The sequence below is a fragment of the Thalassophryne amazonica genome, chromosome 2 (genome assembly GCF_902500255.1).
Source record: "Thalassophryne amazonica chromosome 2, fThaAma1.1, whole genome shotgun sequence".
Classification (NCBI taxonomy): domain Eukaryota; kingdom Metazoa; phylum Chordata; class Actinopteri; order Batrachoidiformes; family Batrachoididae; genus Thalassophryne; species Thalassophryne amazonica.
This window is the reverse complement of record NC_047104.1, coordinates 104,277,011-104,304,009: the sequence shown is the minus strand read 5'-3', so window position 1 is coordinate 104,304,009 and position 26,999 is coordinate 104,277,011. Positions and strand designations below refer to the sequence as shown.

The following is a 26,999-nucleotide window of genomic DNA, read 5'->3' as shown; positions in this document are numbered from 1 at the left end:
GTCATCGGAATCCTCCTCCTCTTCCTCCTCAATGGGAGGGGCACTCGGCTTAACTCCTTTTCTCCTACCTGCATGATCACCATATGCACAGCCTTCAACTCCGCCCACTGACTACTTTTTCCTTCTCCTAATTCTTCTAAAGATTGACCTAATTGTGGGTTGAAAGCTCCTGCTTTCCATCGCCTTTTTCCTGCTTGATATTGACAAGAACCATCCGTAAACCATGCTCGACTTCTCTCATCATCTGACAAATCATCCCATCTTTTTCCCGCTTTCACAGGAGATTCCTCTAATGGTTGAACTTCAAAAGGTACCTCATCTTTCTCAGGAGCATCAGCTACTTGTTCATGCAACAGCGAAACCCCCTTCTCACCTGGCTTTACCCGCTCTGATAGATACCATTTCCATTTTATTACACTAGCCTCCTGAGCTGTCCCTATTGTGTGTGGTGGGATTACTCATCACCCATGCCAAAATTGGTATATGTGTCCTCATCATTACTTCATGTCCTGCCGTTTGCGATTCAGTTTCAATTAACGCCCAATAACATGCTAAAAGCTGTTTTTCAAAAGGCGTATAATGCATTCTCGCATCTGGGAGTTTCCTCGACCAGAACCCTAAAGGTTTTCGTATCCTGTTTTGTTTTTGCCATAAGCTCCAATTAGCATAATCATTTAGAGCAGACACTTGAAGTTCTACTGGTCCTGATTGCATTTTTCCTAAGGACACAGCCTGCTGTATGGCTTCCTTTGCCATATCAAATGAGCATTGTTGTTCCTCCCCCCATACAAACTCCTTTAACTGTCCCTCCAACTGTTTTACCTGTTGTTCTAACTTCGTCACTTTTTGTGACTTAGCACATTCTGACGAACGGACTGTGTCTAAAGTTAAGACTCGCTCCTTCCAAGCTTCCGCACAAATCCACATCATCTCTAAAATACCTCCCAATGGAGCTTTCGTTTTAACCTCCACCCGCTTTAACATCTCACATAAAACCGGTGGTGTCGCGGTGGGAATTGCTCCAGTCCATGGCCCAGGGCATCCCCCGCGTCTCCGTAGAAGCTGGCCTATTTCTTTAAAAGTAATCCCATCCCACCCCGGGACCACTTCTTCCTGTTGAGATGCCTCCTCCACATCTCCTTTCCCCCTTCTAAAACAAAACATTTCTGTGTGTAGTCTGAACGCACTTTATCCTGCCGACAATGCCAAAAATGTTTTGTAACAAGGTTCGGTCAGATCGGCACACAGAAATGATCACACAGACTGCATTTTGCTAGAACAAACAGGCGTATGTTTATTCCCCACAAAAGCAGTTACATCAACACAAGTGGTTGCAGCGCATAAAATATCTCTTTCTCTCTTACCGTGACGCCTTTAAGGTGGAGAGCCAACACCTTCGGCAGAGTGCGCTTGTCAACCGGCTGGGCGTTCGCACGCAACCCGCAGCAGACTCTATCGGAGCATGGCTCTGCCCCCTCTTTTCTAGTGTGTGCGCGAAGGGAGGGTGAGTGGCCATCTCAAACTCCCAGGCGCACATAATTCCTTTAATCAACAGGCATCTGAAAGTTCAAAAACATAATGACCCCAGCTCTTCACTCCCAGTTCAGAATGACCCCAGCATGCTTCACTCCCAGTCGTTAGTGGCTACAAAAACAAATTTGTGCAATTAGTGTAATAATAACAAGTACATCATTAGGGTTACTTTAAGACAGGGGCAAAACAACATAATCTTTTCTCCACACATAACAGTAGTTCCCGGCCTTCTAAAATGGACCCAGTGGCAGAAGCGGTTCCGTTTGCCGAAAGAGTTCAAGAACACTTGGAGAAAATATGGGAGCAATTACAGCATCTCGCAAACCAAAGTAAACAAACAGATGCCCGCATTACGGAGCTTGCAGCGCAAGCCGTTCCGCTTCCTGCTGCTCCAGCTGCGGCACCATCGATACCGGTGCAGATAACTCCGTCACCCAGAGATTCGGCTTCCGAACCCATTATTTGTCATCCGGAGCCTTATGCGGGAAACGTTGAAGCCTGTGCTCCGTTTTTGATGCAGTGTTCTCTGGTTTTTGCTCAGCGACTGGCTTCCTTCTCTTCTGATGGTAGCCGTGTCTCACATGTGACAAATTTGCTCAGAGGTGACGCCTTAGCTTGGGTCACTGCATTATGGAGTAATAACTCTCCATTGTTAGGATTCCTTAAGGAGTTCTCCCGGGAGTTCCAATTGGTTTTTGACCATCCGGTGAAAACAAATACCATTGCCCAATGGTTGCTGAATCTCAGGCAGGGGAGGCGGAGTGCGGCGGATTATTCCGTGGATTTCCGAATTTTTTCTGCTCAGTCCGGTTGGAATACCGCAGCTTTAAGAGGAGTGTTTGTGGATGGTTTGAATGATTCATTAAAAGACGAGCTAGCAGTCCGTGACAAACCAAACGATTTAGATGAGCTAATATCTTTGGTTATTCGTCTAGATGATCGGATAAAGGAGCGTGGACACGAGAGAGGGCGGACATCAGAGCGGGTCTTTTCGTCTCGGGGCTTTCCCCGACACAGATCTGGGCTGCCTCTTCTTCGCCCCACTGAGACTCCTCCGACGGGACCTCTGGCTCCTCTTGCGGATGAGCCCATGCAGCTTGGAAGAGCTGAAGCCGCCATATTGCCCCGGTCACATAAGCGTCAAGAACGATAGTGATGACGTATCTCCAGGTGTTCTGGGACAGGCACAAGAATGGACACACAAAAAAAAACATAATTAGTTATGTGGCTGTTTTTGTTTTTTTTTGTGAGGGGTTATGAATTGTTTGGGTGTTTAGAGGCGGTTCTGGTGGAGTGAACGACTGGCGGACCCCGGAGGGAGGTGCTGTTCTCGGGCCTGGTCTGTTCGGTCGCCGGGAGGCTTCCCGTTGATGGGGGGGTACTGTTGTGTGTTGGGGGGTTTGGCTGGATGTTTTTGTGTTGTTTTCTTTTCTTTGCTCTCCAGGTGGCATGCAAACTGGTTTGTGTCTGTAGAGAAGGTGTTGGCAGAAGAATCCTTCACCCTCATCAGCATGATTTGTAGCACCTGTGGATGATGCTCACGTGCAAACCTAAAGACTTTCAGCTGAAGCAGATAATGAGATGGCGTTCTGCATTTAAGCCATGAGTGATTCAAGCAGAATTGCCGGGAACTCGACCTTGTGACGTTCGTTTGTGAGACGCTGAGGACCGCGCCTGGGTTTGACACATCGTGCCTGTGAAGGAGGGCGGGTGAGGGACACATGCTGTCAGCACACATCAGAGGTGATTGATTGTCTGAATAAGTGTTAATAGTAATCTGGTATTTTGTTACGCAGTATATTTGAACATTGATGAGAATTGTGCAGCTCGCTTCTCACGGCCGTGGCGTACGGACTGATGATCCTCCACCTGTTGTGAGAAGGTGCTCATTTACATAAAGCTTAAATTCAGACCTGAATGTGTTGCTGATAGTGTGTGCCTTTGAAGGATATTAGTTGTAGCTGTTGACTTACCTCACCTCTTCTATCCTTCACAGAGTCAGTTTGTCGTGTCCACCTGGGGGGTGTTTGGCGGTGAGTCTGGGTCCAGAAGCGCCGGGCTTCGATCCCTTTGGGCACTGGAGAGCGCGCCGTCCTTCACTCCACCAGGCAAACACACTTTTATGTTGTACACCGAGTATTGCACAAGAGGGGAAAATAAAATTTTTTGTTTTTGGAACCGCTTTCTGGTTATTTAGCGCTGGGTTCAGTCAGACGCAGGTCCGCTCCTCAACCCGCGTCGACACATAACAATCTTTGGCATTATTTTTCTCAAACAGCACATTCAACACTCTCCTGATGTTATGGAAGGCTTGTCGTTGTAATACAAAACCGTTCTGATCATTACTGACCAATTGAGGAAGATACTGTTCTAATCTTTTAGAGAGAGCTTTACACAAAATTTTGTGTCACATCCCATTAAACTAATAGGCCTGAAAGATGAGCAACTGATAGGTGATTTATCAGGTTTTAATATCACAGTTATCATAGCTAATCGTAATGATGGTGGAAGAGTTCCTGTTTCATATGATTCGTTAAACATATCCAATAAAGGTTTTGCAAGTTTCTGTTTAAACTTCTTATAAAATTCTTTAGGTATCCCGTCGGGACCAGGTGCTTTACCGCTGTTCATACTGCTCATGGCATCATAAAGATCCTCAACTGTCAGTGCCCTGTCCAGTGCTTCCTTTTCCTCGTAAGATAATTGCTGGAACTGTTGCTGATCGAGAAATGCTTGTTGTTGTGTAGCTCCAGAATATTCAGATTTGTATAATAGTTCATAAAATTTTCTAAAGGTAGTATTAATTTCAGTTGGGTCTGTTGTTAAGTCGCCTGACATAGTCTTTATACTGTTAATTGTCCTTTCGCCTTGCATTTTCTTGATCCGCCAAGCCAGTAATTTGCTTGGTTTTTCACCCTGATCATAGTATGTTTGCTTGGTCCATAAAAGGTTTTTAGTAATTTTGTCAGTTCTTAGTTTATTGTATTGCGCTCTCATTACTGTTAATTGTTGCTGTTTATCCTCATCATTATTCTCATAAAGATCTAATTCTAGCGTTTTAATCTGTCTTTCCAATGTCTGTATTTCCTTTTTGTGCTGTTTCGTCTTTGAGCTTGTATATTTAATAATTTCTCCCCTTATGTATGCTTTGAAAGCTTCCCACCTTACACTGGCAGTTGTTTCATCCGTATTTAGTAGGAAGTAATTATCTGTGCAGGTTCCTATGAATTTAATAAAGGGTGGATCTTGTAGCCAATATATCTGGAACCTCCACCTCTGATGTTGAGCAGATATGCCTAAGCATATTCCCATTGAGGCAGGTGCATGGTCACTAATCACTATGCTGTCATAACAGCACTTTGTGACATTAATAAGCAGTTCAACAGATATTAGGAAATAATCGATACATGAATATGTTTTATACGTAGACGAGTGACAGGAAAATTCTTTTTTTGGGGGGGATTTCTTTCCCTCCATATATTGACTAGTCTTAGATCTTTTATGATTTCAGTCAACTTTCTCCTTGTCTGTACGTGCGATGTATCAGTTCCAGTAAGTCGATCCAATGCTGGATCTAATGTGCAATTAAAGTCACCCCCAAAAATATAGAGACCTTCTAAGGTGGACACAGTCAACAGTAATTTTTCAAAAAATGAAGGCATGTCCTCATTAGGCCCATAAATATTAATTAGGTTGACCTTACGTGACATAATGTTTCTTTGTACAATCACATATCTACCCCTTGGAGCTTGAATAGTCTGAGTAATTTGGAATGGAACTGACTTGTGTACAAGGATAGCAACACCTCGAGCATAATTATTACAGTATAAGAAGAATAAATCACTTGGCCTGGCCATCTTTTTTTTAGACAAGGTATGTCTGAGGCCGTCATACAGTATGAGTTTCCTGTAGGAAAACAATTTTAGACCTAAGATGTTTCAACCTAATAATAAGTTGCTTCAGTTTAGTCAGTTTTCTAAGCCCCCTAACGTTCCAGCTGGTGATCTTAATTTCGGAATTATTCACAGACATAATTTATTGCACTTAGTAACATCTTCTGACATCCAAATGAAGATATAAATGTTATTGATTCTGCCAAAACCATACACAAAAATATAACACACACTAGGGGGGAAAAGAAAAAACCACAAGAACAATGAGAACCAGAACAAGAAAAAACCTAGTCCCATCCCCTAGCATTTCCACTGAAATGCTTTCCCACATCCCCTATTGTAAACCAACTATGGAGGATGCTGATCCACTATTACTGAGGAGCAGCTAGTCCACGTGCCCTTGTCTCTGGACAGAACAGCCATAAGTCCACACAACCATCATGTTTTCTCTCAACATGAACCCCTTTTCTCAATTAAAGGCCCCCCCCCCCCAAAAAAAGGATTATATTAAACATTGCTATACTAGAAGTAACGTTGGCTTATATATTGCACCACAGAAAATAGAATATATTATTTTTTTCCCTTTTTCTTTTAACCTCTCTTTTTCCCTTTTCTCTTTCCCATGTTCCCTTATTTGTAATTCTGACCCCGTCTGAAAGTTTTAACCATTTCTTATCTTTTCAATATAACATTTAGCAACAGTAACACAAAAAAGCACTGTTTATTAGTCTCTGTATATCATTTCTGATACCTGAATCAGCTGTTATTGTTCTTCTTGGTGCATTCAATGTCTGTCGTAACTTCAGGAACTGAACATCACGTCCTTAGCCTTTATGTAGACTGTGTTATGTCTTGGTGAAACCTCTCGGCTTCTTGCGGCGTTGAAAATAGGTGAATTTTTTCCGTTGTGCAGCACTCTTAGTTTACAAGGATTGTGTTGAAAACCTCGGAAATTTCCCAGGGCCACGAACTGCTTCACAACTGGAGTAAATTCTCGACGAATGCAGAGCGTTTCTACAGACAGATCCTGGAAGAAAGACAGGTTGCTGTCACCGTGCATGATTTCTCACTTCCTTGCTTCATGATACACAAATTCCTTCTCCTGAAACTTCAAAAAACGGACAAGAACTGCTCGGTTCTGGTGAGGTTTGGCTGGTGCCAGTGTGCGATGAACTCGCTCCAGAGTGAAAGTTTTATAAGGACAATCGAGCCATCGCGGCAGCATGTCGCAGACAAAGTCAAAGAGTGGCTTACTTCCTTCAGCTCGTTCATGTAGTCCAAAAATCCGTAGGGTCTTCCTTCTGCCACAATTTTCCAGATCTTCTGTTTTTGATTCAAGATAGGCAATTCATTTGGTGGCAGACTCAAGTGCCTCTTGAGTGTGCTGTAGCTTGTCTTCTGTTGTTGCTATACGCGTTTCTGCCTATCTTGAAGAAGATAGCAGGACGGTTACCAATGTTGTCCAGTTTGATCCAAAGTCCGAGCGAAGTGACTTCAACTCCGTTAGCCCATCAGCTAAATTGCCATCCTGCTATCTTCATTAGCCGCCACTGCTGCCGGAGAAGTTGTCTCAGCAATGTTGCCTTGCGTGCTATGGTGAAAATGTCGTAGGGTTTCGATTCGGGTGTACTGACATATCCAGAGCCGCACTGTTTACTCAAAATTGTCGGTGCATTTGTTGGGTTTTCTAAAGTTGTGTCTGGCTGTGTGGAGCTTCCAGGTTACGCCGACATCTTGCTCTCTGTCCCACGTGACCCCCCTGCAATGCATTACTAATTCAGGCAATTACAACTACTTTTTGTGAACACTATGAAAGTGAAGACTATTTATGCTTTATAAAGTATTTGTTAAGGTAGGCAAAACCCTTAAATGTCACAAATCTCTTTCAGTACAGAAATCAGACCAAAATCACTATAAGTAAAGCCACAAGACGTCGATACAGAAGTAAGTATTTGCAAAACTGTACAGAAATAAAAACAATGTACAATGTACAAAGCGCCTTTGGATAGGCCACTTTCTCTTACCGTGCCTCTCAAACCTGGAACACCATCCCAGTGACTGTACGCGAACTGCCATCACTCAGCTCCTTCTCTGAGCAATTGAAATCATGGCTATTGGACAAGCAAGTCTGCACTCACAATTGAATTTATATGAACAAAACTGAGCATTTTTTGCACACAAGTTGGGTATCTGTAATCATATTTATTTTAGATTTAAATGAACTGAACTGAGCCCCTTTGCACACAGGTTAATTTTAAACAAAGCATTTTGCATACAAGCTGGGGACCTGCAATTGTATTTATACCTGTATCTTGTAAATAGTGTGTAAATACTGTGGTTTGAAGGAATGACAGTGAGGATGTGTCTAAGCAATTTGAATGAAATGAGAGCGAGGACTTGCCCTAACCTTTTTTAATATTATTTGTCTATTTTGTCCACTGTGTGGATGGGTCGGAGCGTGTTGCTGTGTGTGTGTGCCTGAGTGTAAGAGAGAGAGATGGGGTGACTATGGATGCCTTTGACCTATGTTTTATGTCAGGCCATGTGCCCATACGGGGACTAAGGAGGAAATTAGCTTAGGCTATAACCGTGTGTTATGATGTGTCCTCTGTACATTGTCTTTTTAACATGCGCTGTCCCTTGATAAATAAATACAAATACAAATATGTACACACTTTTACATATGTTCTAAAAGAAAAAATGGCAAAATGTCCCATTAAGACTTAGCCACACAGTTGCAAAACTTGTGTAGGCCTACTTACACAAAACAATAATAAACAAAAATATTTTATCAGGCAAATACTTGTAAACACAACTCTGAAATACTTTTCAAAGGCAACAATATCTTAGTGCAAATGTTTCTAACATAAATACAACTCTGAAATACTTCTGAACGAATGAACAGTTAACATGATAATCCATCATTACTTTATCCTAAAAGGCAGTATCGTTTAGATTTGTAGTCTTTAATCAGCTGTCCTACCTCTGGATCCTCTGTTATTGTAACTGCCGCACTGCGCTGCAAACAGAGAGCTTAACCTGATTGTTGTAGTTTTTAAGATTTCCCTATATTTGCTACGTGCAGTGATTGACAGGTCTGCGATGGGAGCTGTTATCACGATGGTATTCCGGTCCACTCGATAGCACATCAACGCCAAGCCATTGTCGCATCTCTCCTGAAGAGCTTGAGCAGACATCGGTACCGGGACACCACCTGATTTGGACTTGGGCTGGAATAGAAAGTATTAAATACCAATTGTAAATGTAAAAAAGATACACAACAAAAAACACATGCAAATAAAATAGGAAAAATATTAGTAACAGATTTACATCTCTGACAGTCTTCCTCCTCATTCTTCTGTGACTTTTCCCCTCATCCTGTTTTGGTCTTCCTCTTCTTCTTGTCATCATTCTGATGACAGTGGTGATGAGCAATACTCAGATGACTCAGACGAACAATCTAATGCGGTGTCGGAGGAAAGACTTAATGCGTCTCCGGATCCTTTTTAGAGTGGGTGTCCTTTTAAAGAACTGTGAAAACAATCTAAAGATAAGATAATTGATTAAAACATTACAATAGACTCTCTTTGCTGTATAATTGTAATTGTTAGAGCAAATAGAGAAATACACACAGGGACAACACCTACAGTACATTTTAATATAGTGAAAAAGATTTACCTGATGCCAACTGCTCTCAGAAAGTCTCGCTGAAATACAGATGCACTGATCACATAACGTCCTTATTAACTCATTACGCACCAGGGTCTGTATTCACAAAGCATCCTAAGGCTAAAAGTAGCACTGAGTGACATCATTCTAAGGAAAAATCTTAGAATTCTCAAATTCTTATACATTTCTTTTGTAAGATAAAAGGTATTCACAAAGCATCTTAGGCCTTAAGAGAACTCCTAAGGTGCAAAACTGTTGAAAGGAGGGAGGAGGACTTTTAAGAAGCTAAGAGTGTCTTAAATAGGCAAGACGCAGAAAGACAGAGGAAGAAGAGATATTCTCCGTGTGTTGATGGCAGTGATTCAGTAACACACTACCGGCTTGATGCTTGTGGTTTGACCTCATCAGGAATGAGCGTACTTTTCTCACCCAGCGTAGTAACGCCATAAGGTCTGCGATGAGGTCATCAGAACATTGCAACACCTGGCTATGGGAAAAATGTAAATTCTATAACATTCTCACAATTATTAATATCAAAGTCAGCGATTCCAGCAGCCAGCCTAAACTCACCTGTTTGAGGAGAACTTTGCTTGTGTGCTGCAATCACTGCTCTCAGACTGCAGCACATACCAGCGCTTTTCACACGCATCACTTGTGAGCAATTACCAGCATGAAGAGTAAACATCACAATAAGATAATCAGTATCAGTATGTGAATGAGGTACATTCAAACATTTTGAAGCTGTGTATCAAATTATTTAATCTTACTGAGTTTCATCATCATGACATTAAATTATTTTCATGATTACACATTTCTAATACAGTCCAGGTTATATGATTGGTTGATTTTACTGTCCATTCATAACTAGGGACCGCATTTTTTTTATTTCCCTTTTTGTGACAACCAATCATAGCTCTTAGAAGACTGCATCATACCTTGCAATGGGTCAACCCCGCCTCCTCACAAAGACAGAAGTTTCTGTCCACTCCTTAGAGTTGCTCTCAAACACTTCCTGGATTCCTTGCTAGGAATCTTTAGGCTAAGTTGAGAGCTCCTCTGAAAGGACTCTGAGCTGCTTTGTGAATACGGACCCAGATATTTTAAAGGTGCCCTTTTTAACATTTTCTGCCTGTGAGTGTTGTAGCAGCTGTGTTTTCACCATCAAAACAAAGCTTTCCTTCTCAGCCATGCCTCCCCAAAGCATCCGTATTCCAAAACTGGGCAGAAGAAAGGCAGTTGGAGCCTTTTAACAAGTTCTAATGGCTGTCTATGTGAGAAAAGCCAGAAATATGTGGATTCTAGTCCAACCACATTTTTGACAGAGTAGGGTGAAGCAAGAAATTCACAGGGCGGGACTCACATGCACAAAACATACATGTGCAGAAATTTGGTGCACTAAATGTGCACATGCAAACAGACCAGGAATATAAACGAGACCAAAAAGTTCACAGCACAGAAAGAATGTTGCTCATTCTCTGCACAGGATGCAATTTAAAAACAAAAATCTTTAGAAAATAGTTGTTGGCTGCAAATATTAATGCGCAAAAAGTCATTTTTGGACACCTTTAATTACTGGTTTTTACTGTTTTAATTAACTACTAATAACAACAGCTAATTAAGAGCAAGAAATCAATAACACTGAAATATTTTCTCTCCTCGTCCTGTCTGTCAGCCTTCCTTTGCTCCTTACGATCACTATAAAATTCAAGGAAACACACCTCAGCATAAATCTGAGACATTCCATAAAAATGCTATTACCAAGCACGTCATTAAAATGTGACACTCCACACTAGTCTTGCTTAATGACTGGCTTTGCCAGACTCATGCAGTGCATCTTATTTGCTTCTTTTCTGTTGACTGAAGACTTGGAATCATTAATTTCCTATTTCCTCCTGTTGAGTTTTGCGTTAGCCTCGACCTGCGCGTCCAAGAGAGATGTGCAGAGTGAACTGGGACCCATGATAGATGCAACTGCAGATGCTAGGGTAAGAGTTGTCATCAGAGTTCCTGGAGCCTTATGGAAGAGAGCCAGGTACACAGCTTTGATTGGGCCTACTGTGGCTGTGCTGTTTGCACAGCACAGCTTTGATTAGTGTCTCCATGAAAATGTATGCCCTATGCTCAAAGAAAACCGGGGAGTAACTACCTGTCAAGAAATGCACAAACAAGGCTACTTAGTGCACAGGGAACTGTATATTTTAAAGTCTAATATTCACCACCATTTCCTTTCATTGTGGGGAGGGAAGGTTGCCAAATCCCCACTGATACCCACCTTACCTTTGCAAAGGGTCCCAAGATAAGTAGGAGGTGCAGTGCTATCCCCTTCAAAAGATCACATGGGAGAAGGCGCACTCTGTCAAAACTCACAACAAAGGCTCTCTGCCAGATGCTGTGAATACCAAAATCCTGTAACGCACATAAAATGTATGAATTAATCATAGCGCAGGTAAATAAATAAATAATGTATATGAGCAGCTAATTAAATGTGTTTATTCCTGTTATCATATGCTGCCCTCATTTCCACCACTTGAAGTCATGAATCATTAAGTGGCTGCTAAATTGGTCTCAAGGGCCGTCCCAGTGGCAGGGGGCGGTCAGATCCTGTCTGGCAGAAGGCAGGTGTGCATCGGACGGACGGCCTGTGCTCCCGTCGTCCACGGACAGTGGCGCCTGACAGAGGGAAGCAGGCGTCATGCTGGGAGGTGAGTGGCCGGAGGAGAGCTTGTAGCAGAGCGGCTGACAGGACCGCCCGTCACCGGGCCAGCTCCGCTTTGATTAATGAGGGCATTTGAAAGACAATTAGTGGGAGCAGATTTGCCTTCAACTGCCTTATCAATCAGAACTCTTTTAATTCAAAGTGTAGCACCCTCTGAGTGTGTGAGCAGCGTGAATCTGAGCAGGAACCACCTGTCAGTTAAAACAGGGATGAAACATAAACCTCATTTCATGTAGCATTTAAAGTGTAGATGAGGCACATGTTGCTGATGAACATGAGACATAAACGAAGGCCACCAAAGTGGTTTTGCAGTTGTTTTTTTTCCACCAAGACATATCAAAAAACTGAACAAGCTGTTAATCCAAATGCACACAGTGGCCTGAATTGCCAAGGTACTATGACATTTGGAAATTGCACAATTTCACAATCAGTTCCAACTTTACATGACCTTCTTTATTTGAGAAGGTCAAATTTGGCAAAAATGTCTTGAAAGTACTTGAGCACAGCCTGCTTAACGATCAGGGCCTGTATACTCTGTGCATCTCAAAGCTCTCTCAAAGAGCTCCTAACTTAGCCTAAAATATCCTGGCAAGGACTCCCAGCCTCAGAGAGACCCAAGAGGTGTCTGAGAGCAAATCTGGGCAAGGAGTTGACAGAAGCTCCTATCTTAGTGAGAAGGCGAGGTTGACCTTGTTAGGTATGACATGGTCCTGTAAGAGCTGTGATTGGTTGTCACAGAAAGGGAAGAGGAAATAAAAAAAATAAATGCGCTCTGCCCTCCTACATATGACTGAACAGTAAACTCACCGATCATATAACCCAAACTGCATTAAGAAATGCGTAATCATGAAATAATTAGTGTTCATGATGATAAAAACTCAGCAAAATTAAATTGGAGCAATCGCCAGGCAGGTCGCTAAACCTGTAAATTGTTGAGCTGCAGTGCATTATGGGAGTTTTGGGGTTTTAATGTTGTTATTGTGGTTCATGTTAGTTTAACAGTGATGCTAGTGTTATTGATTTATTGTGTTTTTTGTAGTTCAGTTGGTTTAGTGAGTTAAGTGTCACCATGTTGTCACCATAAGTGAAAAGTGTATCGTGTTTGATGGTGGCCCTTCCACGTTTGTGTTGTTGAATCTGAAAAATAAGAGCGCCTCCTAGTGGCAAAGTGCCAAAAAGACAAAAGCTCTCTCCTGTCTTTCATTCCACACAGTTCTCATACAGTATCTCTTTCACATGTCGATTATCTATGTTATTAAAAGTGTGCGTGCGTGCGTGTGTTTATAATAAGTTCAATGTAAGTACATAATATAATCGTAATACGTTAAAATTACATGCATGAAACAAGAAAGTGAAAACACTTTCCATTAACCATTTAAAAATCAAATCGCAAAATAGAAGTAATAATAAATAAATAATATCAATAATACTGATAATAATAATAATAATGCTAATATTAATGGTGTAAAAATGATAACAACCTAAACAATTTCTAAATACATTAAGATAGTAAATTAACATAAATAATTACGTAGATCAAGGTGTTACTGATTCATGTCATTCTACAAATGGAGAATATCTCTCCTTCTTCTGTGTCATTTCCGCCATCTTCTCTGCTTAAGACACTCTTCTTAAAAGTCCTCCTCCCCCCTCTTACCAATTTTGCACCTTAGGAGCTCTCTTAAGGCCTAAGGTGCTTTGCGGACAACTTTGATCTTACCAAGGGAAAATTCTAGGACATGTCTAAGAGTTTGAGGAATTCTAATATTTTTCTTAGAATAACATCACTAGGAGCTATTTTTAGCTTTAGGCTGCTTCATGGATACGGGGCCAGGACTTCTAAGAACTGAAGCTGGTCAAACTGTGAAGCAGGCTCTTCCAATTCTGTTTTCATCTTATTTCTATAAACTAATCTGTGCAGAACATCACATCTCTCTCTCTCCCATTTCATTTCAATGGAGCTTTATTGACATGAAACATACATTTACATTGTCAAGGTGTTACATAGAGCAAAATACAAAAACAAAAATTAAGGAGCTGTAAATACAGTTAACAATATTCTACAATAAATAAATGTGTAAACAGGAGATGTGATATTGAAATAATAGTAAAAATTGTGCTTTCCTATAAAATGTGTTATTATTACACATAGATAAAGTGACATAGCAGTTCTATCCCCTGTTTTGGGTTTACGGTGGTTTATGTCCGTTGCTCCTTTTAATGTCACAGCAGCTGACAAACCTTGCTGCTGTTTTTGCACATTGTTGTACTTCACCCAACAGATATGGAAGTTTTTTGATGTTGGTCATGCTTGCAAAGTCTTTATGGGTATTTGTGATCTGTGGGAAGTACGGGTCTCTGATGTCTTGGTACAGCGGGCAAGTGGATAGGAAGTGCAGCTCGGTCTCCACCTTGTCTTGTGAGCAGTGGATTTGTCTTCTCTGGGGAGCCAGGTCTGTCTGTGGCGTCCTTTCTTCATGGCGAGCCTGTGCTCACTGAGTTTGTACATGGTCAAGGATTTCTAGGGGCTTTGGGTTGGTCACAGTGTTCAGGTATTCTTCTACTCTACAGTCTCTCTGTGGATCAGGGCTTTATGGAGTGTATTGGGGCCACTATTTTTAAGGTGGTCACACGCCCATCTCCATGCTCACATTCAAATGTATCAATGTGAAATGACCGTGGAAATGTGCAATGCGTCACACAAAAATAGTGGCCGCCATATGCTCGAGAGCAGGAGTTTTAATTCTTGCTCTAGAGCAAGAATTTTAGCTGAGGAGGCTTTTGCGATTAGAAGTGAAACGTCCTCGCGTCAAGCAACCCAGTCCAGTCAAAGATTCAAGCTTCTCTACTATGGAAACCACCTGGACAGCTGAGAGCCTTCACAGAAACATTGCAACCAACTGTGGGCATGAGGCCCTGAAACTGGTATACTGGAAAAGACTGCTAAAAAGATAGCTAACTTTAAAAACCACTTAAGATTTAACCTGAGATGCAGCCAAAACAACATTATTCCCAAATACATGCAGCAAAAGGCACTAGAAGCAGGTCACACAGCAGAAAAGATCCAGTACAGTTAACTTAGACCCACAATAAGATCACAAAGTTCATAGTTAAAATTCAAATGTCTGAGCATTTAAAAAATAAGGAGTGGCAAATCAGGAAGTTTCACAACCTTTTAGTGCAGAAAAGGCTTACTTTCACGGGCAGTTGGGGTAGGTATAAAGATACAGCCAGACAAATTAGAACAGAGTCACAGCAGTGCTGAACAGTGCTAAGCCTTCTCCTTCCACATCACAATAGAAGAACGGAAAGCACTGTTAGCACTGCAGAAGGACCAAAGCATCCTTATCCTGCCAGCAGATAAAGGCAGATGCATGGTGGTCCTGAACACATCAGACTACAAGGCTAAGGTCAACAACTTGCTCAGTGACTCCAAAACATACGAGCATCTGAAGAGAGACCCCACAAGTGGCTATAAGAAGAAAATCATTAACTACCTCCAAAACCTGGAGAAAGAGAGACTCATCGACAGGCAGGAGTACTACAGACTGTACCCTGGGGATGCCACTCCATGCATCTATGAACTGCCCAAAATCCATAAACAGGACGTGCCACTCAGGCCTATTGTATGAAGCACAGATTTCATCACTTACAATTTGGCCAAGCACCTCAAGTGGATTTTGGCTCCTCTAGTGGGTAACTCAGACCACCATGTGGAGAACACACAAGATTTTGTGAACAAGATCAAGGACATTCAGCTGGAGGCAGATGAAACTATTGTGTCATTCGATGTGACATTGTTGTTCACCTGCATCCCCACTGCTGAGGCAGTCGCGCAGCTGTGAGGCAGAGGCTGCTGGAGGATGCGTCTCTACTTGAAAGGACCAAACTTACACCAGACCACATCTCTCAACTCTTAGAGATCTGTCTTAACATCACGTATTTCCTTTTTAGGGGGAATTACGACAGGCAGATCCATGGTTGTGCGATGGGGTCTCCGGTATCCCCCATTGTGGCCAATCTGTACATGGAGCTAGTGAAGAAGAGCCTTGGCGTCGTTCATGGGCATCTCTCCCAGTCACTGGTTCAGATATGTCGATGACACGGGTTAAAATCAAGCAACAGGAAGTGGAGGCTTTTTAAGAGCACATCAACTCGGTGGACTCCAATATCAAGTTCACACGTGAGGATGCCAGAAACAATCATTTAGCCTTCTTGGACTGTGATGTTACGATTGGAGAGAACAAGCAGCTCCAGACAGGGGTTTACAGAAAACCCACTCACACTGACCAATATCTGCTCTTTGGCTCAAACCACCCCCTTGAACACAAGCTTGGGGTGATCAGGACTCTTCAACCAGAGCCCTACAGGTGCCCACAAAGAACCATGTACAGAAAGCCCTCATAGTATGTGGGTACCCACGGTGGTCCCTGGATAAAGTGTAGAAGTCCCAAAGAACAAAGAGTCCAGACAGACAGGAGACGGAAACAAGAAGAAGAGGAGTGTCTCTCCCTTATTTAGCAGGAGTAGGGGAAAAACTACAGAGGATCTTCAGACAGCACAAAATCCCAGTTTACTTTAAACCTGTTAACACCATGAGACAGAAATTAGTTCACCCTAAGGACAGGATCCCTAGTTACAAACAGAGCAATGTACTGTATTCTATCAGATGTCAGGGAAACTGTAATGAACACTACATAGGTGAGACTAAGCAGCCGTTGCACAAAGGCTATACCAGCACCGCAGATAGGGCACCGGTGGACCTCAGTCACATGTTTGAGGACAAGGAAGTTAAAATCTTAGCCAGAGAAAAAATAGTTTGAGAGGGGAGTGACGGAAGCATTATAGTGAAACAGTTCAAACCCAGCCTTAATTGGGGAGGGGGTCTGAGACACGCTTTGTCCCATTTACAATGGGGACTAAGGTCAAAGCAGTTTCAGTCTTTTGTTCATGGTAATGAGTCATTCACGTCATCAGGAGAGGCGTCAGTCCCATCGTTAGGAGAGACAGCTGCCCTAGTGCCCATTAGGAGGGCACTAGAGCACAATAGGTGCTAATTAGAGCAATTGTTAGTCACTAGCGTATAGCAGTCTGCCTCTCCGTAGGAGGGCTCTGGTTAGGTTTAAAACTCCAGCTTTTGCTGGCTTCTGTTATTCTTCTCTACAAGAGTCAGACAGAAGTCAGACTACCAGAGCAAGAATTTTATCTGAGGAAGCTTCTGCGATTAGAAGCAAAACATCCTCACGTCAAGCAACCTAGTACAGTCGAAGATTCAAGCTTCTCCACTATGGAAACCACCTGGACAACTGAGAGCCTTTACAGAAACTCATAAACCAATATCAATTACCAAGGCCACTGTTACTGGAGTTGTGCACAGAACTTCAGCCGGTCCAGAGCACAATACGGTGAGGAGCCAGGGGCCGTCTGTGTCGTCACAGGTTCTGACCACACTGGGTGCCCTGGCATCAGGGCCAATCCGGTATGAGCTGACCGACTGGTCAGGAGTGTGCCAGTCAACCTTGCACCGGACCATCCTAGCTGTGTGGAACGCAATCATCCAATTGTCATCCAGGTACATCACATTCCAACATTAAAGTGCAATTTGCAGCAAGAGCCAGTTTTTCTAATGTAATTGAAGCTATTGACTCCACCCATGTTGCTATAAAGGTGCCATCACAGGATTAATTTGTTTTTCTTAACAGGAAACATTTTCATTCCAACATAAACACAATCAAGAGACAATGGCAGACATCATCAAACACAAAACACCTACACTACCGTCAGCAAGACACAGCCAAACTATTTACATATTCAGATAGAGGCGTGGCCAGGGAGGAGCTTGATGCATGTGTGTGTTCTCAATTGATTGGGATGTATAAACCGAACATGCTTGTATCCATGCCTACATACACTTTGATACATCTGAATTTTTTTGTGCTTATGACAGTTTCTGGGTTTTGGCGTACACCAAGTTTTAGGAGGAAATCCACATGTGTTTTTGTCCATGAGGCCCCAGGAGAGCATCAGTTTGACTCTGTATCTTCATGCCATTTTTATCATCTGGTTTGAACACAAATCTCTTGGCCTGAAAGGGGCCTATTCTGCTGAAGAGCAAGTCAAGGGAGCAAGGAAGGAGCCCACCTTCTCTGGGGGCTGGTTATGGTGTACGTTTTCCCACTTCCAGTGACACCGTAAGTAAACAACAAACCATTCTGGACCTCCCACATAAACCCCATCAGGAAAAAAGGCACAGCAGAGGATGTACTTCCTCAGACAGCTCAGGAAGTTCAACCTGCCCCAGGAACTGCTCAGCATCTACTCCACATCCATCATCCAGTCTGTCCTGTGCATCTCCATCTCCGTTTGGTTTCCATCTGCCTCCAAACATGACAGCCACAGACTTCAACGAATTGTCAGTTCTGCAGAAAAAAAATCATTGGAGCCAGCCTGCCCTCCATCCAGGACCTATACCAGTCCAGGACCAGAAAGCAAGTTGGTAACATCTCTGCAGACCCCTCACATCCTGGATACACACTATTTAAACTCCTCCCCTCTGGTCAACATTACAGAGCTGTAAGTCAAAACGAGACACAGGAACAGTTTCTTTCCACAGGCCATCACACTGATGAATAATTTAACCTGCCAAAAAACTCACTCATTCATATACTTCATATACAACTTCAATGTGTTTGTCTGTTTCACATTTTTTTCCTCTTATTGCACATTTTATTTTCTTGCACATTTAATTTGCACATTTTATTGCTGTGAGTTTTCAGTGTTTAGTGTATATTTATACATACAGAGAGAGTGCAGCTCAAACCAAAGTCAGATTCCATGTATTCTTGTGGGTAATTATTGAATAAAAGCTATTCTGATAAAAATAGGTCAAACAACTTACAAATATAAAGCATTCAGTGAACTCAGCTGAGTGATTGATCCAACACTAACCCAACCTGCAGCTAATGGCTAAGCTAATGTTAGCAAAGAAAACTTCAGTGTTCAGTGGTGCACTAATGTCAAATTTTATTTTGCATCTGTGTACATGTCCAGATGTCCAGAATGTCATACTTGGAGTGTGTCTGCTGGATCAGGCCTGCTGCTTTGGCTCAGCCTCACTGGCGGAGGGTTACGGGAAAAACTCCTCCAAGCATGGTGGTGTCCGTCACTCATTCTTCTTTTTCTGATAATGTTGTGGTTATGGTTCGGACACTGAGTGCTTCACTTGTTTTTTTTTGTTTTTTTTCTGGAACACACGAGTCTTCACAAACATGACGACTCTTACACTATGCTCGTTCAGTATTTGTGCATCCAGACACACAAAAAACACCTGTGAATGAGGAAATGAGGACACAAGCTGGGAGTTCAGCGAGGACAGTCGCATCTCCTCCTCTCTCTTCTCCTGTGTTTTTCTATCTCTGCTCCAACCTTCAAAAGTCCCAACTTCACCAGACTGAATTAGTCAAGCTATATTTGGAATAACCATGGAATTGATCAGCTGGTCTCTCAATGTCATTGGCACCATGTTTTCAATAAGGAAATCAGGGCTGTGGACCCTGCGTGCCCAGATGGAACCTATCCTACAGGCTATGTTTTGACGCCTGGGAGAAATGGTGCATTACATGCTTGGCACCACTCTTCGTGGAACGTCAAAGATATATTCTTACTTGCTTTTATGGTAGGGGGACTGGTGTTAATTGGGTTATGCGCTGACCTGACCTACCAGAAAATTGGCAAAACGGCTGCTACCAGAACCACAACCCCACAATTGCACCTTTATGATTAATGAGGTAGGCAAGGTGGTACAATCTTAGACCTTTGCCTTGCAAAGGAAGATGTTGGAGACCAGGGAATATACATAAATTGGATTTTGACGGTCACAGGAGCAAAAGGAATTTCTGTGTCTCCCTGTCGAACCCAAAACATGGCAGCTTTATCAGCTACTGAAGGTCAAAACACCCCGCTTGTTTTTCCTCCAGAAGGATTCAACGGCCTTGGTGAAGCATTCGGCTCCCCTCTTTTCTGCCCTTATGCCCTCCCCTATAGCCTGTTGTTGTCAAGGAAACTCCAGACTTTATGCACACACGGACAGAGACTGATACAAACTCATTTGCATACATGACGCACGCCTCCCACCCCCCTTGAGTTTCTGAATTGCACCTTTTAGGGATCAATAAAGTTGTTTGAATCTTGAATCTTGAAATATGAGTGCACCATGCACTATGTGACAGGCCCCAAAGATGGATTCCAGAATTGCCCTTGCAAGGTCAGCCAGAGGTCAAACGTTTGGGTCAGTTCATGCTCATGGATTACAAAGTCATTAGAATAAATGTTGGTGGTGTAAGCCTTTATAGTGCAGCAGATAACTGAAACAATCTTTCAAATGGTGATACAAGCACCAAAGTTGGCACAAATACTCCATTAAACATTACTATTTTGAAAAAGCAGATGATCCACTTGATTTTCCAATAGGTGACCAGGTAGGAGTCAATGAAGTATTACACAATGGTCAAAATTTACAAATACTCCAATCATTTTGAAACATATAACACATTATTCGTCTGATCACAAAGATTCCAAAAATGTATAGTTTGGACTATCTTTGATTGAATGTCATGGAGTTATGGGGAATAGTTTGCACCATGTGTCATACTTAGTTTTCATGTTACAGGGTAACATATGTCATATGCCATAGAATCCAATGGATGTCGACATTGTTTGTGCTTTAATTTGGAGAGTAAACACAGTCAAAACTATTCCATTAATTAATCCTATTGGCTCAACCAATACGTTGCATCACTTTTTACCAACTTTAACTTTGGCCCCCTGTACAAACTGAAATTGACCTTCGTCACCATTTTTGCTGTTTTGTTACACCATGACATTCAGTCAAGATAGTCCAAACTATACCTTTTGAAACTTTATGATCAGACGGATAATGTGGCATACATTTGGCCTCTCTTCATTGGCTTCCTGTTAATTCTAGAATAGAATTTAAAATTCTTCTTCTACTTATAAGGTTTTGAATAATCAGGTCCCATCTTATCTTAGGGACCTCATAGTACCATATCACCCCAATAGAGCGCTTCGCTCTCAGACTGCAGGCTTACTTGTAGTTCCTAGGGTTTGTAAGAGTAGAATGGGAGGCAGAGCCTTCAGCTTTCAGGCTCCTCTCCTGTGGAACCAGCTCCCAATTCAGATCAGGGAGACAGACACCCTCTCTACTTTTAAGATTAGGCTTAAAACTTTCCTTCTTGTTAAAGCTTATAGTTAGGGCTGGATCAGGTGACCCTGAACCATCCCTTAGTTATGCTGCTATAGACTTAGACTGCTGGGGGGTTCCCATGATGCACTGAGTGTTTCTTTCTTCTTTTGCTCTGTATGCACCACTCTGCATTTAATCATTAGTGATTGATCTCTGCTCCCCTCCACAGCATGTCTTTTTCCTGGTTCTCTCCCTCAGCCCCAACCAGTCCCAGCAGAAGACTGCCCCTCCCTGAGCCTGGTTCTGCTGGAGGTTTCTTCCTGTTAAAAGGGAGTTTTTCCTTCCCACTGTCGCCAAGTGCTTGCTCACAGGGGTTGTTTGACCGTTGGGGTTTTTACGTAATTATTGTATGGCCTTGCCTTACAATATAAAGCGCCTTGGGGCAACTGTTTGTTGTGATTTGGCGCTATATAAATAAAATTGATTGATTGATTGGTTATACTAGGTCTGTCTATAAAGTATTGTACCTTTTTATTTTTTTCAAAAACTATATGGATTCATTCATATGTTTTTACGTCAGACATGCTTGAACCCTCGTGCGCATGCATGCGTTTTTCCACGCCTGTCGGTGACGTCATTCACCTGTGAGCACGCCTTGTGGAAGAGTGGTCCCGCCCCCTCGTCGGATTTTCATTGTCTGGAAATGGCGGAATGAAAAGGACTTTTTTTCCTTCAGAATTTTTTCAGAAGCTGTTAGAGACTGGCACCTAGAAACCATTCGAAAAATTTATCTGGCTTTCAGTGAAAATTTTACGGGCTTCACAGAGAATAAGGACTTTAACTACAGCTTTAAGGACTGTCGGTGCGCTGCGCTGCGAGCTGCGACACAAACCACTGGAACATTTCTAAGCTGACTGTTGTGTATTGGGGGTTTGGCTGGATGTTTTTGTGTTGTTTCTTTGCTTTGCTCTCCAGGTGGTATGCAAACTGGTTTTTGTCTGTGGAGAAGGTGCTGGCAGAAGAATCCTTCACCCTCATCAACATTATTGGCTGCACTTGTGGAGGATGTCCACGTGCAGGCCTAATGACTCGCAGCACCTGTGGATGATGCTCACATGCAGACTTAAGGACTTTCAGCTGAAGCAAATAATTAGATGGAGTTCTGCATTTAAGCCATGAGTGGTTCAAGCAGAATTGCCGGGAACTCGACCTTGTGACGTTCGTTTGTGAGACGCTGAGGACCGCGCCTGGGTTTGACACATCGTGCCTGTGAAGGAGGACGGGTGAGGGACACATGCTGTCAGCACACATCAGAGGTGATTGATTGTCTGAATAAGTGTTAATAGTAATTTGGTATTTTGTTACGCAGTATATTTGAACATTGATGAGAATTGTGCAGCTCGCTTCTCACGGCCGTGGCGTGCGGACTGATGATCCTCCACCTGTTGTGAGAAGCTGCTCATTTACATAAAGCTTAAATTCAGACCTGAATGTGTTGCTGATAGTGTGTGCCTTTGAAGGATATTTTGTGTTGACTTACCTCACCTCTTCTATCCTTCACAGAGTCAGTTTGTCGTGTCCACCTGCGGGGTGTTTGGCGGTGAATGTGAGTCCAGAAGCACTGGGCTTCAATCCCTTTGGGCGCTGGAGAGCGCGCCGTCCTTCACTCCGCCAGACAAACCCTATTTTATGTTGTACACTGAGTACTGCACAAGAGGGAAAAATAAAATTGTTTTGTTTTTGGAACCGCTTTCTGGTTATTTAGCGCTGGGTTCAGTCAGACGCAGGTCCACTCCTCAACCTGCGTCGACACATAACGTTTTGTAACAAGGTTCGGTCAGATCGGCACACAGAAATGATCACACAGACTGCATTTTGCTAGAACAAACAGGCGTATGTTTATTCCCACAAAAGCAGTTACATCAAACACAAGTGGTTGCAGCGCATAAAATATCTCTTTCTCTCTTACCGTGACGCCTTTAAGGTGGAGAGCCAACACCTTCGGCAGAGTGCGCTTGTCAACCGGCTGGGCGTTCGCACGCAACCCGCAGCAGACTCTATCGGAGCATGGCTCTGCCCCCTCTTTTCTAGTATGTGCGCGAAGGGAGGGTGAGTGGCCATCTCAAACTCCCAGGTGCACATAATTCCTTTAATCAACAGGCATCTGAAAGTTCAAAAACATAATGACCCCAGCTCTTCACTCCCAGTTCAGAATGACCCCAGCATGCTTCACTCCCAGTCGTTAGTGGCTACAAAAATAAATTCGTGCAATTAGTGTAATAATAACAAGTACATCATTAGGGTTACTTTAAGACAGGGGCAAAACAACATAATCTTTTCTCCACACATTCCACTCTTGGTGTTTTGCACCAGTCAATTTATGTAACCACTTGCAGATTCAGGTAATGCTGGGCTCCAGCCTATTCCAACGATTATGTCCTGCCATAGCATTTCCCACATTTCTTCTAGTGATTCACAAACAAAATTTTGAGTAATATAGTCTTGATTATACCTGTTCCAAACAATATACTCATATACAAAACCCGATGTTGTGGGGTCTAATGTGACATTATATTGGTTTACTCCAAAGGGATCATGACATAGCAAAGATAACTTCATCTCATACGCTGAAATATTACCCATTCCACCTCTCGCCGTAAACGTATAACATAAACATGTAAAAATATTACAAAAAGTCATAACACATATTGCTATAATTAATAAAAGGGCGGCACTAAGGTACTCCTGGCAGTGATGGACATCCCTGAAAAGATATCCCACCAATGGTGTGCTGACGCTTGCTGTACTAATTTGCCACATGTTTTACCCGTTCGCTAGCTATCAATGTAGACACCATGAGACTGGAGACGTTGGACGTATGTGACTCTATTAATTGCTGAATTTCCGTAGATTGTTCCAATGCGCATTTGAAACGCTCCAGGGAAAGACTCCATGGGGAATGCAATACATCCCATTGTAATAATTAGTCAAACGATACGTCCGATCACCCCAATGCCATAAATGCACATTGTTCAGGCAGCCAGTATACGGAACCGAAGGTACCTGTGAATTATTTTCATTGTTGCAACACACAGAGCATGTGGGCCGATCTGCCACAACATTTCTCTTGGTGTTTCCCTAGTCCAGTCACAAAGTACAACCTCTGAGTCGGTTAGACATGGATTAGCATATCCAGTTTGCAGCACACAGGCCATACCCTTATCCGTTATATCACACAGTTTAGTATCAAAAGTTATATTGGTTTTTGGTTCTAACCACTCTGCATCCATATGCAAGAACCAATAACCATTAGTCGTTATCACAGGTAATACTTGACCTGTGTTTGACAACATGGTTCTGGTCACTTCATTATCAACTGTATTTGATACTCCTAGGACAGTTCCTGTTCCTCCTAATAAAGTTTCATACCACGCTCTTCGGCGCCTTTTGCAAGTTGGAATATTTGGAAAGGTAACTTGCCAATATACCTTTGTCTTCACTGTTGCTTGTGCCAAATAGGTGCAGGTATCAATTAAAGGTGCAACCTGGGTTTGTGTTGCCTTAGCCTCTGTTGGTAGTACCCACAGCATGTACAGGAATGATCTCCTCCCTTTAATTTCAGTACTATTACTGATCATTACTTTACTCCACGGTTTAATAGTCCAGGTGGTTCCATTGACATTACTACATGAATAACTTGTCATATTAAAAACACACATGTTCACCCTAGCACGAAGAGTGACATTACATCCCATAGTAAATACTGGTATATGGTGTCTGGCAAAACAGTTCACACATCGCCATAATTTGCAATCACTAGTGAGATTAGCCACTTTACATGATTGGTTTGCTGAGCAGGTGTAATCATCTTGCGTTCTGTTGTTGGCAGAGTTCTTCCATCCTGTTTGGAACAATGATATCTCTTCAAGTTCGTTTCCTTCTGTCATCCCCCAACAACTGGAGACCATGGCCCACCTACAAGGAGGAGTATGACCCAGCAACCGACACCTCCAATTCCGGGACTTCCACTGGTTGCCATGCCGGCGCCCACCTCCTGTGGTTCTTGATCGCCCGATCAGCAACTCCCACCAGGGCATCAAGCCTAGACAACACAAGGGTAACTACGGGTAGAATGACTGATTAGTCTTCTCTTACATAACACTTTGATACAGGCACATTTACCCATTTTTCTTCACCCTGATAGAGTATACTAACAGTTGCATCATTCCCTTGAGCTATAATTTCTGCCGCTTTAGGCGGTCCGTTAGGTTGTTTAACCCAAACTTTGGCACCTGCTTGATCTGAGGAACCAAAGCCTTGCGTTCCTCATGTAGTTATTACTACGGGTTTTGGTATCTCCTGTACCAACCCCATTTCTGTGTTCCCCTGAATCATGATGTCATCGATGTAATGTGAGATCATCATTTTTGTTGGAATCTGGAACTGTTCCAAATGTTCTGCCACTACCCTATGGCAGATGGTAGGGCTATGCAAATAGCCTTGTGGTAATCTGGTGAAGGTATACTGTCGGCCTTCCCAAGTAAACGCAAACTGTTCCATTCTATCCTCTGGAATTGGTATGGTAAAGAATGCGTTGGCCAAATCTATTACAGCATACCATGTACCGCTATGGTGTTGCACTCGTTCAATGATACTCACAGCATCAGGTACAGCTGAAGTCAGCGCCGGTGTATATTTCTTTAGACCTCTAAAGTCCACAATCATTCTCCATGAGCCATCCGACTTACGGACTGGCCATAAAGGATTGTTCCACTTTGTCGTTACTGGTTTTAGGACTCCTGCCTGCAAATACTCTTTAATAGTTGCAGTAATTTCTGCTTGTCCTCCCGGAATGCGATATTGTTTTGATTGATTACTCGTGTAGCTTCAGGTATGGGGAACGGCTCCATTTTCACTTTTCCCACCAAATCATTCTGATATTAGCCTCCCCAAACTGAAACCTGCCCCGTTGCAAATGCAGAGTCATTCCTGCAAGAATGTTCATACCAATTATCCATTCATTAATTGGAGTTACTACCACCATATAGGTTTTAATGGGCATGTTTCCAATTTTAAGTGGTATCTTTATACTTTTTCCATAAACCATTTGTCCTCCTAACCCAGTTAGCGGAACTACTGGTCCCTTCATTTTTTCTGGATTGCCATGAATTAATGAGGCCTCCCGCTCCTGTGTCCACTAAAGCCGAAGTAACTTGAACTGATTTAATCCAATAAATTTCCAATCGAACATAGGGCCTAATATCACTTGTGGACCATTGTGTTAAATCTCGGCGGGCCACAAGAGCTTGACCATTTTCCTAATCCTCATCATAACAATCAAGACTCCGGGAACGCCTTCCCTTATTCTTTCCTTTCTTTCTATCTTTCTTGACCTTACGCGTAGCAGCTATGTGCACCATGTCGTCATCGGAATCCTCCTCCTCTTCCTCCTCAATGGGAGGGGCACTCGGCTTAACTCCTTTTTCTCCTACCTGCATGATCACCATATGCACAGCCTTCAACTCCGCCCACTGACTACTTTTTCCTTCTCCTAATTCTTCTAAAGATTGACCTAATTGTGGGTTGAAAGCTCCTGCTTTCCATCGCCTTTTTCCTGCTTGATATTGACAAGAACCATCCGTAAACCATGCTCGACTTCTCTCATCATCTGACAAATCATCCCATCTTTTTCCCGCTTTCACAGGAGATTCCTCTAATGGTTGAACTTCAAAAGGTACCTCATCTTTCTCAGGAGCATCAGCTACTTGTTCATGCAACAGCGAAACCCCCTTCTCACCTGGCTTTACCCGCTCTGATAGATACCATTTCCATTTTATTACACTAGCCTCCTGAGCTGTCCCTATTGTGGTGTGGGATTACTCATCACCCATGCCAAAATTGGTATATGTGTCCTCATCATTACTTCATGTCCTGCCGTTTGCGATTCAGTTTCAATTAACGCCCAATAACATGCTAAAAGCTGTTT

The 26,999-nt window shown here is 42.7% G+C and overlaps 1 protein-coding gene across 1 annotated transcript in view; it reads right to left on the bottom strand.

Moving 5' to 3' along the window:
- Positions 1–11,394, bottom strand: part of lmo1 (LIM domain only 1) — a 553,232-nt gene extending 541,838 nt beyond the window's left edge. The window contains exon 1 of the mRNA XM_034191082.1: positions 11,373–11,394. The gene's annotated coding sequence lies outside the window, so the exon portion shown is untranslated. The remainder of the gene's footprint in view (positions 1–11,372) is intronic.
- Between the last annotated feature and the right edge of the window lie 15,605 nt (positions 11,395–26,999).